The sequence below is a fragment of the Colletes latitarsis genome, chromosome 10 (assembly GCF_051014445.1).
Source record: "Colletes latitarsis isolate SP2378_abdomen chromosome 10, iyColLati1, whole genome shotgun sequence".
Lineage (NCBI taxonomy): Eukaryota > Metazoa > Arthropoda > Insecta > Hymenoptera > Colletidae > Colletes > Colletes latitarsis.
Genome location: NC_135143.1, coordinates 11891647 through 11907959, shown reverse-complemented (window position 1 = coordinate 11907959; position 16313 = coordinate 11891647). Strand labels below are relative to the sequence as shown.

General features: G+C 44.4%; 1 protein-coding gene across 6 annotated transcripts in view; it reads right to left on the bottom strand.

Annotated features, from left to right (window-relative positions):
* Nucleotides 1–16313, bottom strand: part of Ecr (ecdysone receptor) — a 167543-nt gene that overhangs the window by 130651 nt on the left and 20579 nt on the right. For 2 of the 6 annotated variants that reach the window (XM_076776231.1, XM_076776230.1), the window contains exon 2: nucleotides 12707–14074. The exons of 1 other annotated variant lie outside the window; for it this stretch is intronic. The gene's annotated coding sequence lies outside the window, so the exon portion shown is untranslated. The remainder of the gene's footprint in view (nucleotides 1–12706; nucleotides 14075–16313) is intronic. 3 more of the 6 variants (XM_076776234.1, XM_076776233.1, XM_076776232.1) reach the window with 2 other exon arrangements.

The window sequence follows — 16313 nt, the reverse complement described above, 5'->3', positions numbered from 1 at the left end:
ACTCGCGCTTTCGCGAGACGAAAGAGAAAGAGAGACTGGTTTTCCACGTAGGCCGTAACGGGCGCGTTACGTCGCGACGCGAACTGTATGCCAGCAGGTTCCACGGGCACAGAAGCAACAATCCCACGTGCGTCGCGTCGGCTCGATGGATTCAACGCATTCTCATGGAAAATAACATTCCAGCGAATTACAGCCACCGTTCCTCGATTACAAATTAAGTTTCTTTCACTGTCGGCCATTAATCGCGTACGCTATCCCAATATACGATGGAACTCAATTTATCGAAACGGAATTCTCGTCATTGTCCGATTTACGCAACTTCTGGCACTTCAATTAACGAACATTAGTTTCAATTTCACAATTTATCTTTCAATAAATATATGCAATAATTCATTTCGTAATATATCTTAAATAGTCTTTGAAAATCATTATTAATGAAAGAGATCTTTCATGAAAATCAGTATTCAGATTTTTCCCATTAAGGTTTTCCTGGAGAAATCAGGAAAGGCAATGATCAATGGATGCCAAATCACTGGCTGTAAGACGGAGGAAAAAGAAGAAAAAGGAAGGCACGCTGCAAAAGAAAATAAGATTGTACGAGCGACGAGATTAAAATTAATAGATGGCTGACGTCGACAGGTATAATCTACTTACTGCACAAGTTTACGTAAAGTAGTTTCGCAGGAACAAAATACCCGTTCCTTTCGTTATTTTCTCAGTGGGAAAACGTTGAAGATCCTCTTTTCTAAAAAAACTATTTACATAGACGTTTCATTTATACTCATTTCGCTACTATCAATATTTATATATACTTTCTAACTTAAAAATTGTCCATTTTTCAATTTTGTTCTAAAAATTAACGGAAGAAAATGTAATATAGGAAATCATAATTATTTTGTTTTACGCCTAACTGAAATTTTCTCGACCGAAATACTTATTTTTACTTGCAGATTCTTTTTTCTGCTTTGCATATCGTTTATTTACTAAACTTTGCACGCTGAGATATTTGTTTCCATTTGTCAATCGGGAACGTGTATTGGCCAATTTGCTACATCAGCGATTCATTTCTCGCGTAATCTAATTCTGTGTCTGCCACATTACGACCGATTCTACTGACGTCAGCCGTAGACAGTCTGTCTGCAACACTCTATATTCTACTAGCTCGATACATAAGCAACGACGTTTGCTTTTTGACCTTCCGATTTAAAAGGAAACAGAATTGTTTTCCAAATATTGTACAACGAAGATTTGTACACTGGACTTCCATAATTTTTAGAAGAAACGTTTCGACGTTTCCGAGCATCGTTTCTTTAATTAAGTCTGCACAGGAAGATTTGAATAATATTGCAACAATTGTTACAGATTTAACTATGCAACAACAAATACGAAATCCAAGCAGACCTTCCCAGTAATCGATAACCCTGACCGATCGTATCGTGCCGGCAGAGAGAAACGTTGATGCAATAATTATACCGCAAAATAAATTACCACCATTATCAAACGTATTAATACAGTTACATAATGGCCGCTGACGCCGCTATCGTTCACCAGCGAAACGAGCAATCAACTCTCCAGCACGATATTTCAGTTCGGATGGGTTGCTGCGAATAATATTTCCATCATCGCTGATAACTGTAAACTGTAAACTAAACAAACACGAATCAAAGTTCGTTGTGGGTTCGCCATTACCGTGATACGCTCATCGAGGGTTCCCGAAACATTAAAGTACATATCGTCAAAAGCGTATAAAAATTTTCAGAAAAATATAGTGTTCCATCGATGAAAATTAATTTTGACTAACGAGACACGCGAGGTACCTCAGAGGGGTTAAAGTTGGAAAAATTGAATTTCGTCTATTAAAATCTCAAAGATATCGTTCGCCATTAAACAAAGGACAGACAAAATCATCCAAAACGATACATTAAATCGTATTCCCGACCCGAACCTGTCCAACGCGTGCACGCCAATGGGTTCGTATTGCACGCGAGACATGGCGCGAGTTTGCGGTCGGTGCTCGATGAATTTCTTCGTTACAGGTTGACTCGTACCTGCTATTACCGGCGTGCAACACCGTAACGCATTGCCTGCGAGTTTACAGTGCTCGATAGCGTAATTACGATAGAGTATCGTACGTGCGCGTTACCGCGTACACGATATTAGCATAATATTCTATAAAGTACCTCACGCCAGGGTGGGGTTCGGAGAATGGAGAGGTGGGGGTGTGCCTAATGCATCACGGGTTTAATGGCAATTATTCACCCGTGCGCTAATCACGGCCGGAAAGCTCGCAGAAAGGCCACAAGGGCAGTAATTCGCTTTGGAATTTTGTTACAGGCAACGAAGAGACCTCCGCCGGTGTCCCGCGGCGAGTTGGGAAACTGAAAGCCACTGGAAATGATTCTACGCGTAAAACTACATCGAAAACGCGCTATAGTACTTTTTCGTATGTGGTTTCGTTTTCGAGTAAATCGACTTCGAACGCGGAAGGGGGCTGGGCGTGGCCCGCGAGGCGCCCAGTTAAGGCACGTGCGGGCAACGATTTTCAAAGTCGATTCTCCGTGAAACAAAGCCTCCTATAGAAAAATGTCACACCTCGATTTCGGTTTGTTTTTGGACCAGGAATCGTCCGATCGTCGATCGGAGACATAAATTGCATAATTTGTGGAATCGTAATGGGAACAATGGACCTTTCAGAATCATTACCGAGTACTTGGGTGAATTTCCAACGTTTAGCGGTTTCGCACGACCTAACAGGTCGACGCGAAGAACGTGTTCGAGGAAATGGCGGAAAGGCAAAGAACATAATTGCCGGCGCGCTCGTAACTCCCGCCTCTAATCGGTAATATCAGTGTAACCGAAGGTATTTAACGCGACTTTAGTTACATGCTGCCGTTTATCTACCCCTGTCGATCGGGAAACGATCTGGATATAAAAAAAAGAATCGCTCACGCGATGAAATTCAACGACATTTACATATAGAGCATGGTTTCGGCTCGTAGCTACGTTATTTTTACGAATTTTTATAAAATATTTTAACAGTATATTTCTCAGATCCCAAGCTACGAAAAAATCAATTTTTACAAAGTGTCAGACTGGAATAGCGGCCCTTAAGTTCGATCGAGGCTCTCGGCGCGCTCTGTTTGAACGAGACAATGGATCGGGAGCGATCGGCGACGATATTTTATCAGCCGCTCTCGAACGGTCGGTCGGAAGAATCCCAGGCAACAATAAAGCCTCGGAATAGCGAATAACAATCGCGTGTTCACGGTCTGAAATCCGAGTCCGCCGGTTCGGAATTAACGATTAGGAAACGAACGACGGGGAGTCGCGGAAATTCGACGTGCCCGAAGAGAGGAGGAAGAGGCGATTGTGTTTCAAGGATCGTTGTAACGCTGCAATGAACGCGAGAGGACGGGGCAAGACACCGGTCGGCGAAAGGTGGGAGTGGCAAGGGTCGTGTAAAAGCCAAGGTAAAACGGAGTTAAATTAATCTTGAGCCCACACTCCGCGCAGAGCGCTACACGCGCGACGCGAGAAAACCACGGAGCCGTGTTCTTCGAGGGACTCATTTTACTCCGGAATTTATCGAATCCGAACGAAATTCCGATCTCGATTTATTTAATGGCTTCATTCGCCGCAACCGAAGAGCAAAGAACGTATTGGGTCGTACGGATGTTTCGTTGCGTCTCCAACAAACATCAAAATCTCGAAAGATTGAAAATTTTCTAAGGTTAATTGCTTTTCAAAATGAACGAATCCACCGTGTTCGATGAAGTTATTTACGGTGTAAAAATGGATATATCGAGAAAGAAGGTAGAGGCAATATTAATAGTTGGCTGAAAATAAGAACCGGATGTAGTTACCGAGAAAGAGTTTAAACGGTCGGTGAGTAACGATCTGGCGAGAGTGGACGCGTGGCGTAGAGACAAATACACGGAGTAAGTAGAAACGGCTGCAGTAGTCGGACGAGATCGGATCGAAGAGGAAGAGCAAAAACGAAGGATCTCGCGGAAACGTTGCCACCGCTATTATATTCCGGTGGAGGATGGCGCTGTCGGACGGCTAGGGGTAGGAGCGCATTTTGAATAATAGAGACCACGGTCTATTTATGCTCTGAAATCAATACCCCCGCGTCTATATCGCCTGCTGGAACATACCGCGCGCGCTGGATCGTTCAGTGTCGTTCCTTCGTCGTTCGCATGCATTCACTCCACTTATAAACGCGTCTCATTGTGCTCGAGGGAGGCGCTTCTATCGTGGATCGTAAATGGGGAACTAGCCGGCGTTGTTCAAGCCTCTTTCAACCGGTGGTTCGTTCGCGAAACCCAACCCCCACCAACTTCTAGCTCTTTTTTATTTTTTTATCAGACCTTTCCAGCTTACGAAACAACCTGGACGTCTTTTGGGCACTTTCTTTTCTGCTGGTTCTTCTGTTCGAGAGCGATGTGCTCCGTATTCCGTGTTTTGTTGCGTGAGACGTTTCCCTCGCTGAATGAAGATTGAAACTGCCTTTTGATCGCGGATGTTGCAAGTTTCTGACTCTGGTGAGGCCTGTTCGAGGGCGATCGCTTAGAGGTTCGTACGGAAGCACTCTTCCTTAAACTGATCCTACTCGACCTGATACCAGTCATCGTTTGATAAATCGCGTCGGTATGCGCAAATATTTATGTTATTCGTTAAGTAACCAGCCCCACGACCTCTTCGAGAGCCTACACGGATCGCTAGTCGCTTTTTCGACGTAGCGGGAGCGGTCGTCTTTAATTACGAGGACTTACTCAGCAGTAAGCGACGGCAGGGGTTCGTGAAAAGGAACCGGTCGTCCGCGAAACCAGAATTCGCATGTGCCCTGGGGAGGGAACCGGCGCGAGCGACGGAGAACGGAAGATATAAAAAAGACCAGACGAAAAAAGAGACGGAGCATGTTGCTTTCACCGTGACGCAATTAAGGACGCGATCCTGGATCGCAATTAAGAGGCGGTCAATTATGAAGCCGAGCATGAAAACCTGCAATCTATACCTTACGACGTCCACCGAATTCTTCGTGGTCCCTATCTCTGTTTTGCATCTAGTTGGGCAATGAATGGTCGTCGAATTAGGCCCACCTTCCTAAAACTAGGGTAATGATTCTTAAAACGAACTGTGATTCGTACATTGAACGCTTCTATACTTTCCAACCGGGGGGATCCCCCTTGGAGCCAGTGAAGCGCGAAAGACGACACTTAAAAAACTGCTGGTACCAAATTTCGCTTCCGCTGTACGAAATAGGAACGTGTCGACCTCGAAACGATGTTCATCCGAAGAATCCTTACTGCGTAAATAGCAAATATGGAAATACTGATGGCTCGACCCTAGTGGCCTTCTTTCGGACCCCACGTTAAGAATCTGTGATCTAGATTGTCGTTTCTCCCCTTAGTCGAAACAACTACCCTTAGTATTAATTTGGTCCAACTACGAGACTGAAGGGATCGACACAAAGGCGTTCAGCGTTATGCAAAAGAACCTAAGCTGCCTAGAGACGCCCCCATGCCGCTTTCGTCTGGCCGTCTTCGTTTTCGAGCGGTTTCACCCTACATTTCCGACGATTTCCGGACTACCGGTGGACGCTCGCGTCGGAGTAGTGCGTATGCACGCGCGTCGCGACGCAAGAGCACGAAGAACACCGGATATGGACTAGACTACAGCCAGACGGCCCGGAATGGAAATCAATACAGTCTCAACACTCGTCGGCTTCTCCCTCCCGCCACCCCCACGTTTCCCAACCTACCTCATTCTCAGTCCATCTCTGTCGTTTCCCGGGCTTTTTATCATCGGTTTCTCCCTTCCTCCCACGCGCCACCCTCTCCTTCTCACCCTCTTTCCCTGCTGCCCCTTGTCTTTCTTTCTGGTGGCATCATTGGCTGCCGGAGTAGTTTCCAGGCCTAACGCAGATTACACGCCGTTCGCACAATGGATCTTGCAAAACTCCACCCCCCCCCCCCCATTCCTCCAACCCTTTCCCCCTCCCCCGCGTCCCTGCACCCTTTAACAGCGAGAGACTCATCCGTCTCCACTCAGGCTTTTAAATCTCCGATGAAAAGACAGAAAAGGGTTTCTCTGTGGTCGCGAGTGGTGCGCGGACTCGTTCCGACGACGTGCGCGTTTTTTAATCGACCGGAAGAAGAGGGGAACCGAATGCGTCACTGGGTCATGCACAGAATTTCGCGGGAATTACGAGGAGCCGTGTCGTTTTGAAAGAGGCTGGGTATGCAATTTTTCGTGAACCAAGAAACCTTCCCTGCAACTAATTCGAGTTTCCATAATACAAATCCAACATCGTTCCAAGATCGATATACGAGGCGGGAGGAGAGATCTGGGAACACTGGATTTTAGGTGAAAATAGCCATTCCACGAATTCCACGTGGGGAAGTTGAACAACGACGAAAGAAAGGGACGACAAAGATAAAACTGTCTGCGGTGGGGAGGAGCGAGAGGCACGATCGGTGAAACGATTCAAAGGTTCCCGTTGTTAAAACGAGATAACGAAGACCAAACATGGACTTGCCGGCGATTTCAGATGGCGACCGATTCGCGATCCTTTTACGGCGCGGTTACATTCTGACGCTTGTGCAAGGTCCGCGCGCGCGTCGCGTTCGCGCGCACCGAGTCTGATCCTTAAGGGACTATTCTCCTTCGAAACTTTTTAGAGTTGTCCCAGCAACGTTCGAGTGGAATTTTCTGCACGCGTCCAGACGCCGACGATCGCAGGAAATTCCACCTTTACAATCCTACTGTCTTCGAAGCGACCTTCGTCGACGGAAACCACGCGATCCCGAGCACCTTTTGCGGCAGTCGGGTTTAATCGATAGCCAGACACGCCCGCGTCGGTCGAAATCGTCGCGCGGAGACGCAAGTGTATTCACAGGAGCGTGCCAGCGTGCTCGGTTGCGACACTTGTTTTGTGACCTGGATATCTTCGTTCCTCCGCTCTATACCCACTACCTCGTATACCCAGTTGCCCCCCAGAGTCCCTTTCCCCGTCGTACTGTCACCCCTGCTCCCGCTGCGGCGGCCTGCTCGACCCGTCGATGCCATTCGAATATCTGGTTCACCGTGCCTCTCGACCACATGCCGCGCGACCACTGTGTTTCACCCCTTGTGATTCATCCCCCCGCGCCCCCTACCACCAAATGAATTCTAACGCGAACCCCTCTGACCTCGTCCTTGACTTTTTACCCCGTGCTACGGGGCAAGGTGTACCGGGGCCGATACTCCGTCGCGATTTATTTCGAATCCGCGAAACCTTAAAAAGCTTCCGGAAGTAATCCTTTCAAACCCTTGTATTAAATTTCTACTAATATAACAATCGAACTATGTCGGTTCTTACATCCTCCTATAGATTCTGAATCTATATACCGTAAAATATTCTCTAAATGAGCAGCAGACGTGATTCGTAAGTTGAACGATTCTGTCCCTCCCAATTGGAGGAATCTTCTTTGAAATATGAAAAACGACAAAATACGCTTTTTCCTTTAATTAATCGAACTCAACACGAATCGCTGACAAATAATATTCATGAATTTCGTAACTTCGAATATAGAATCAGCAAATCAAAGGCATAGGAACCATTAATACTTCCCCACTTGTCCTTCGAGCTGCTGCGGCCAGGACTCGATCGAGCGACGACTCGAAGGACATTACTGTACATTCTCGAGCATGTATTGTTTTCCCTAAGTTTTCAAGGCTAGACACAACTTCGGTTCGAGCATTCCTGGCTATCGATTGATCGTGTGCCTGCAAAAGAACGCGACGCGAGCAGCTTGGCTACGCTCAGACGCGCGTGGCAGCTTTGGAATCCTGTCCAGGATCGCGCGGTTTCGGTCAATGATGGAAACTTTGATGTATGCGATCGATCGATCGATCGATGGACGTCGTTGCGTCGCAACGGTACATTCGTAAAGACGTCGAACCGTAGCTATTTGCTCGTTTGGTACAGTAATTCCTGCTTTCGAGCTGTAAAATCGAGGCCGTCCGGTGAGCTTGAAAGCGGAGGTGGCGATAACTTTATCTGGAGTTGGTATAGATTTATGTACGAACGCCTAACGAGGCGATCGAATACGACCAGAGATGGATTTTGATATATTATACATTTTACAGCTTTAAAAATTGTATATTAACGATGTAATTGCAAGGATTTACCAATTAAAAAAATCAAATCGCTCAAATTAATTTTAATTGTACTCGAAAGCAGGGCAGTTATTTATTTTGAGTTAAACATAGCGTGAAAAATTAGTTTGTGATACGAAATGTGATTGCTTTGAATAAAGACAATGGGTTGAGTTCATGCAGACATTCATCGTCGCGCTTGCTGAAAAAGTAACGTCATAGGAAGTTAGACATTATTAAACAGTTCAGCTTCTTCCTGTACCACTTGCTTCTATTGTCAATCATAAGAGATATGACCAGATCAAATTGCGTGACTCACCCTATACATTGCTTTGCGGATTGCATATCAGAGTGTGATATATATAGTGCAATTCATACGTTAATGTTCACAAATAAAAAGTACATATTTTAGCAATGTAAAATATATTTCCTATGCTTGTTCCTTTCATGCCACTATCGGGGACAAAACTAACTCAAACCTGACTTATTTCTATTTTAAATTTTAAATTTCCGTCGAGATATGTTTTCTTGCGATATTATATTTTGCGAAATTTTAACAAAACTTCCAGAGACACGTAACTGTTTTTTAAGCAATGTCATAAAATGCTTGAAATGCTGTATGAATTAGAGGTTTAAAATGGACGATATTTTATGGGGCCCTTTAATATTCCAAGTTTGTATTCCACGGACACGGAAAGCTAATTGTCCGCGTGTTTACCGTTCGAAATTGATATTTCATTCAAATATAATCGCCGCCCGGAGCGCAACGCGAAGAATTGACCGAAGACTTGGCGCAAAATCACGAGCGAGCTTCGTGGGACGCAGAAGGAGTAATCGAAGCACGTGTGAGCCGACAGCGTCTAGAATTTCAACAAGCTTTCGCTAACTGTAAAACTAAACACTTTTTTTCTTGCTGTATTGTTCCTCGAGCTGCGATTCACCGCCATCGATATCTACCTACGATTTAAACTGTTCGAACGCTTCGAGCTACTCTTATTTCCTCCGAGAAAAAAAACTCCCCGAAAACGATCCAACTAATATTTTTTTTTCTTCGATGCTCTGTTCATTTCTGCGTTTAAAATTTAACAGTTCGTATATTTGTTCGCTAATTCTCCTCGCTATCTATTGATTCTTCGAGCAATTTTCAGAGTAAAATTTCCTAGCAATAAATTGAGTTCTACGGTAACAGAAATAGCTTCGTTTACTATGAAATTTAATATCCATTATTGGACGTTTTATCCTCTTCGGAGAAATAAATTTTCATGCATTCAAATTTAGATTATTTTAAATATAATGCTCCCCAAGGACCAATGTCTCCTAAACATAGAATGTATTCAAATTTCATTCTAAATGGTGTTTCCAGAACCCCCAATGGTTTGATAAAAGTTTGAAGTCTCCATTTCGATTCTTCTATAAGAATTACACAATTTTCTCCATAATTAAAAATGAACGACCAGAAGGCCAACTTTAAATGCCCCTCCCTGTCAGAAAAGCACAAGCTTCGCTGTTCGAAAATTTCTTTAATCGAATTGTCGTGTCCGCAGCTTCGATCCCAAAGGTTTTAGCGTAAAATAAAACCACTGGAGTCGAAAGAGAGCTCGACAACAAAGTTGAAAGGCAGAGTTTATCGACGCCAGCGGCTAGCTTGCCCAGGCTTCTTAGAAAGCTCTTAAAATGCGAATAGCGTGGCCATGAACGACAGAACGATACTCGCGAAGACGACGAGCACGGGAAATTCGTCACGTAAATGCCGGACAATGACTCTATGCTACCAGTGAGCCAAACGACCGACCGAGGTGTCCGTTATAGCTCCCTACGATGAAAAACCATCGTATCACCTACCGCAGTGCCCAATGACGTTGATGCACTTGCTGCACTTCGATACCTAATAACGCTGTAAATTCCGCGTCTTTTTTTTTCAACCCGACGAACGAATTACTACACAGAAACGCCTGAGTCTGTTAGCTGTTACCATTTGCCTTGGCAAGAAATAAATTGCAACTGCATTTTTTCCGATCTCGACGTTACATCGCTTGGTAATTCTTTTTTTTTTAACCCAGATTGTTGCTGTCATTTTGTTATTACGGTCTGCGGTGGCCAGTGAGCCTGAAATCTGTTACGATCGAACGGACTTTGAAGTTAGGATGAATTTTCGAGAGCAAAAAATTGGTCCGTGGAAAATATTTTTTAATACTTGTTACGAAATATCTGAAAGAAAAATAAAGTTGACCAATACCTTCAACCGGTAATAATTGTAAAAATATTTTTAAACGATAGGAAAGACCGCTGACGACCGACAGTATAAATATCGGATCGTTTAGCGAAGGTTTCGTGCCCGAACGAGTAAAACGAATCGATCGGAGGGGCAACTGGCTGTATTCCTAGACGACCAATTAAGATATTGTTATTAAGTCGTCCGAGAGTGGCACGCCATTGGGTCGAAGCCCCGAAAGGAAGGCCACGAGGATTTCGAACCGTGCCTCGAACGTGAATTTCATACGAGACGTCCGTGGTGGGTCGAATTGATCGTGAAACGAAACGAGAGACATCGATGCCGCGCCGGTGCGTTCGCACGAGTGAAAGTGAACGGCTGAGACCGAGCGTCGAATGTCGAGCAACGATCGTAAAAGAATTCCTTGCGATAATTTACCCCGAACGAGGAACGAAGATCGACGCAGAAGATAAATACTGCGAGAAGGTATCGGCCACCTTTCACTCGCGAGCGTGCGACTCTCTGTGCACTCGTGTGTCTATGTATGTGTGTGCGTCGTGCGCGTAACGACACCGCCGCTTTTCGTCCACCGAGGGTGCTAATTATCCTGCAAGAATGAAGATTTCCTCGACCAGATATCCAGGTAAAAGTTTCCTCCTTCCGGAACGGCGATCGAATCGCTCGCTAACGAAACGCCCATCTCGGCGATTCGCCCTTTACCGGTATGAAGATATTTCTTATTTTTCGATTCTGCGGACCCACGAATAAATAATTATCAAGTTTAGTTCAAAATTAAACATGTCGATTCCCGGTGCAAACATACAGCCCTTAAACAACCCTTTGCGAACCATCTTTGTAAATCGCCGTGGCCATTATTATCGTATCGCTTTGAAAATTAATTTTTATGTACTTTATATTTATTGTAAATATCGAAAACAACCTTTCTTTTGGACGACCAAACATAGGTATCAAATAACAATTTTAGTCCTTCGATCGATCATCTCTTTTAAACATCAATTATCCAGCAGCTATCGATAGAAGATTGTTAATTTATAGCGATACGTACAACTCGTCGTATGTAAGTAGATTAGCCCCAGCTAGGTTAGACGTCTGAAAAGGTTGCGACTGCTCCATTGTGCGGTCAGTGATATACTGATTCTGCGCATTCGCCCAACGCCTCAGCGTGAAAGACGGAGTACCAATATGGCGGAGAAGGGGTAGTTTGAAGCTGACCATGTATTGCTCTGATTAAGTACGAATTTTTTAACCCAGAGTAAAAACATAATTCTCATCAAAATAAACGCGCGAATTTAATTGCAACCCCCTTGCTAAATATTTGGAGGCGCCATTGCCCCAGTATACCATCAAGAGCATCAAGGGCAACAGTGTGGATTAGGATTGCCAAGCGGAGTCAAATCCTTCCATAGCCTTCTGAGATGAGAGGCTTCTGTAGCCATTCTTTACTCTGTCGATTTCAATTCAATCATTTATGGCGATTCGAAATTCTAATTGGGATTTGAAGGACTCAGAGTTTCTCTGTGTGACGTAATCTGTTCTAAGTAAAGATTGACGTATCCGAAACAAGCCGTTCGACGCCCGTGATAGAATCGAACCACGACGAGATCGTGGGCCGGTTTTCTCGGGATCGAGATTCAAGAAGTTGCTCGAAAATCTTTATCGACGATTACAATATCCAAACCTGCCGCCTTTGTGTTTGAAAGGAGAATGTTAGTTTACAATGAACGTCACGAATAGCGGTAAAATTAGACTTCATCGAAAATCGGAGCATCAAAGTTTGTTTCCACGTCTCCCGTGACGCTAGGATGTTCAAGTTGCTTATGCTGAAGATTTAAATATTCCCTTGAACGTCCCTCCGAAAATCTCAGAACTTCTAAAGATTTCGACTATTGAAACGAATTACTTGTAGTCAAATTATCAGATGGAGACACGTTCGTTTGCGACTGTTTGCATACTGATATTTGCTAAGTCATAAACAATGTAACTATCCGTATAAAACTCTTAGAACAGGGATGGAAAAGAGGAATCAGCGTGCCAAAACAAAGGAAACCATCGCGAGCGAAACGAATTTTACGGAAGGAACGATTAAGACCTGGAATTTTCGTGATACACAAATAGTAACGAACAAAAATATACTTTTTAAATGCGTTAAAATAAAAAAATAATGTAATTTTGCCTTACCAGAGAGGATAAAGGAAGGGTCCAATGGTAAAGACGGAGAGCTCCGAACGGATAGCGAGGATTTCAAACGGGATCAAACGTTCTGCCAATGGGGACGGACATACCGCCATCTTTCAAGTAAAAACTCAAAACGAAAAATGAAACGGCACGTACCTTGATCGTATATATGTAGAACAGGCCCCGCAATCGCTGAGTAGATTAACCGCAAAGTAGAAGTACTCTAACCGTAGCGCGTATAGAATTATTTAAGCGTTCACACTCTGTTGTACGATCCTTGTTTTGTCTCCTTCGTCCTCTTCTCGTCACTTATTACGTAGTGATCTATCCTATTAGTTGCTATTATTATTCTCTTTGCCCTTAGTCGTTATCGCTAACGTCGTGTTATTACTATTCGGTATCGCTATTATTATATAAATTATTATTATAAATATATCTGTGTCTGCAGGTACTTCGCTGTCCTGGTTCGTAGAATCGATTAAACGGAGGGGCGGTTACAGATTGGATGGTTAGGTTTTGCGGAATTGTGACAGGGGTGGGCAGGGGGTGTGTTGGGTGAAAGGGAGAGGGGGGATGGTGGCGTTATCAACAAGAATTCCTGATCGAATCTCTCGACAAACCGAACGGATCCTTCTGGTGCGTCCGTGCACTGATCGCAGGTCACGGGGTTCCTTTTTATACTCTTTTATCCGAAGAGACCTGTACAACGTTCTTGCATATACATGTATATAGAAAGAGACAGATATAGATGACACAGTCACACAAATTGCGCGTAGATGACTTTGTTCCTGGCCGAACAATACAATTAAACTCTTCTCTTGCGACTATAGATCACTTAATCGTATCGAATAATAATTTGTCTCGCTTGTGTCTCTGTATGTATGTATATATATATATATATATATATATGTGTGTGTATATATATATATAGATAACGTCGTTATCGTTAATAATATTATTTGTATTATTATTTATTATTTGTAGTTGCGTTCTTCGGAGGGGCCTAGGCACTATTGCGCTGCGAAAGAGGTTTAAGTTTGAAGGTACTTGTTCGTACGAGGTATATGTTCTCAAGGTAGAAGTTTTAAAATGTTAGGAGCGATACGCACACGCAGCGATCCCGCTGGGGAGAATGTGTCTTGTCTTGGCGAAACAGCCGCGGGTAAGGGGACTACTTTTCAAGGTTCTCCTGCCCTTTTTCTCCACCCTTTCTCCCAGCTAGTGCGTGTTTCTCGATCCCCTAGAGCTCGCCTCTCTTCCTCCTTCGTCTCACCGTTTTTCTCCGTCGTCGTTTCTTCTTCTTCGTCTTCTTCTGCTGCTTCTTCCGCCTTCTCTTCTTCGTTTTCTTCTGAATGGTGAGCCTTTTACTTGACGATCGATGGCAAGGCCCTCTCCGCCACGGTAGGGTCTCTCACGGAAGGTCAGAAGTCGTTATCACCTCCTCGAGCTTTCCCGCTTGTAAGCCACATCGCCCTGGGCCTTGCTGCCACCCTCCTCCCCTGGATGCTCAACTATCACCACCATCTGGAACACACCAACACGCACCCTTTCAGACCAATTTTCGGTAGGTGTTCGTCATTCTTCGACCCTTTATCGACGCGTGTCGCGCGCACAGACTTCGAAAGTTTTATTTATCGAACGATTATTTATCGACCGGCGAACACGCTATCGGCGAACTCACGAGACTGGTTCTAACGAATTTTCGCAATTTTCGACGCAGAGAGAAACCGAGGCGGGAACGTAATATCTTTCGAAATGGAATGGAACGTGTTTGCCCGAGGATCGCGGGGCACGCTGCTCTTAACATTCATGCATTTCTCTTAGAAGCTAGAAAATTAATTTCCTCGAATACGCGGTCAAACTGGCACGCCGTCGACCAGTCTTGAGACTCTCGAACGATTCGCGCGTGAAAACATCGCGGACTTTATGAATTCGTAACAGTTGCTCGTTTAAATGGCCGAGCGGTGTCGTTTTCTCTGGTCAAAAAAGAATTGATAAAAATAGAAACCGTAGACCGAATCGTGTCAAAATCGTGTCAGTTTTTACACCAAATTTTTTTATAAAAATTAAATAACCTCGAAGTAATCGTGAAACGGCAAATTTTTCCACCGATATTAAATGCACCACTGTTACGACATCTTATATAATCATATTATTCAATAGCATTCTATGCAGAATCGCGAACGCAAAAACTCGCTAGACAACTTTTACCGTGGTTGCCAATAACATCACCAGCGCCATGGCATTCTATAAATACGGAAAATATGTGAGAATACCCAGCGACGAGATTACGATAAACGATTCTATCGTTAAAATGCAAACGACACATTTTTTTTCGTATCCTTGTTTGAAACACAAGTACGATCGTGATAATTTTTTAAAAAGTACTCGTACTGTTTAAGGACGATGTTGGCTGTCGGATGGAGGCGCGATCGGAACGGTATCCATCGTGGCCGCAAATAGAAGGGTAAATACCCTATAAATCGCCGTCGTGGCCCCGATCGAACCAGGCAAAAAGGGAACGGGGCTCCGTTTTCGTGCTCGACGGCCCTGAACGCGTCAGAGGAAAACAGAGAGACGAGCCGAGGCAGAGCCAAGCATAAGGGAGGGTTTCACGGTATTTTTAATTTCACCCTCTGATCGTCGGCCGACGCTGCGCGTTTGTGCGTGGCCACTTCACGTGAGGATGGAGCCCGGCCAACAAAGAACGTACACGCGCGAAGACTGGTTCGCAACGTGACCTGCTACGCATGCGAGCACACCATGAAACAAGAGACAATGCAGCCCTGGACCTACGTCAACGCGAAATTAAACCGCCGTGCCTGGACGACGACGGAATGGGATCACCCGGAGAACTCTGGAGGGTCAGGCCCTTTCGGGCACGCAATTATATCCCCGGACACCGAGAGTCATATTTATCTTTTTCCGGGACGCGTTCCATGCCTGGGTTACAATTTGACGCATTCGCGGACCAAACCCCTCAGATTGTTCGCGAAAACGAAACTTTGTCTTCGGACGTTTGGAAACTAGCATGCCCAGAATTTGATATAAAACTCTTGGAGAATCCTATCTAGATTAATTCTTTTTTTTAATATAAAAATTAGTGGAAATGAGAATAAAAATGAGAACGAACTCGATGTCTCTAGGACCGAGAAGGATGATCGAGTGGAACTTAACCTTGACGACGACTGATTACGAAAATAGAAAGAAATGAGGAAAGAAAATAAAGAGTTGAAAGCGATAATAAATGACCTAGCCATTCCAAGTGACGAAGATGGTATCAACGATTATAGGGAATAACTAGAGGACGCAGTTATGGCGTGTTTTTTGCCACCAAAAGTGTATTTATTTTATCATTCCAATTGTCCTTTATATGAGATCTCGAATCGTAAAGTGCTAAAGTCAACGCCAACATATCGTTTTACCCGCCCATTACAAGTAATAATTGAGTAATAATTGAGTTACTCGATAATTGCTCAATTTTCAATCGTTGACCTGGTGACAATTATTCGATCGCGGACCACTGCAATTTTCATTCGCACTCTAGGTTCCATGGACAGCCGTCGGAGAAGACGTATCGATGAAAAAAGTTATGCTCTATTGATGCAAGCGAACCGTTAGCACGGTGGACATTGTTATTCTTCCGCACGGACAATGGAAGAAAGAGATCGCTGAAAGGAAGGCAAGAAAGCAGGAAGGAGAGCAATAGACACGAGGAGAGGAACTCACAATGTGCGCGAGGCCTAACATCTGTCCGGAAGTG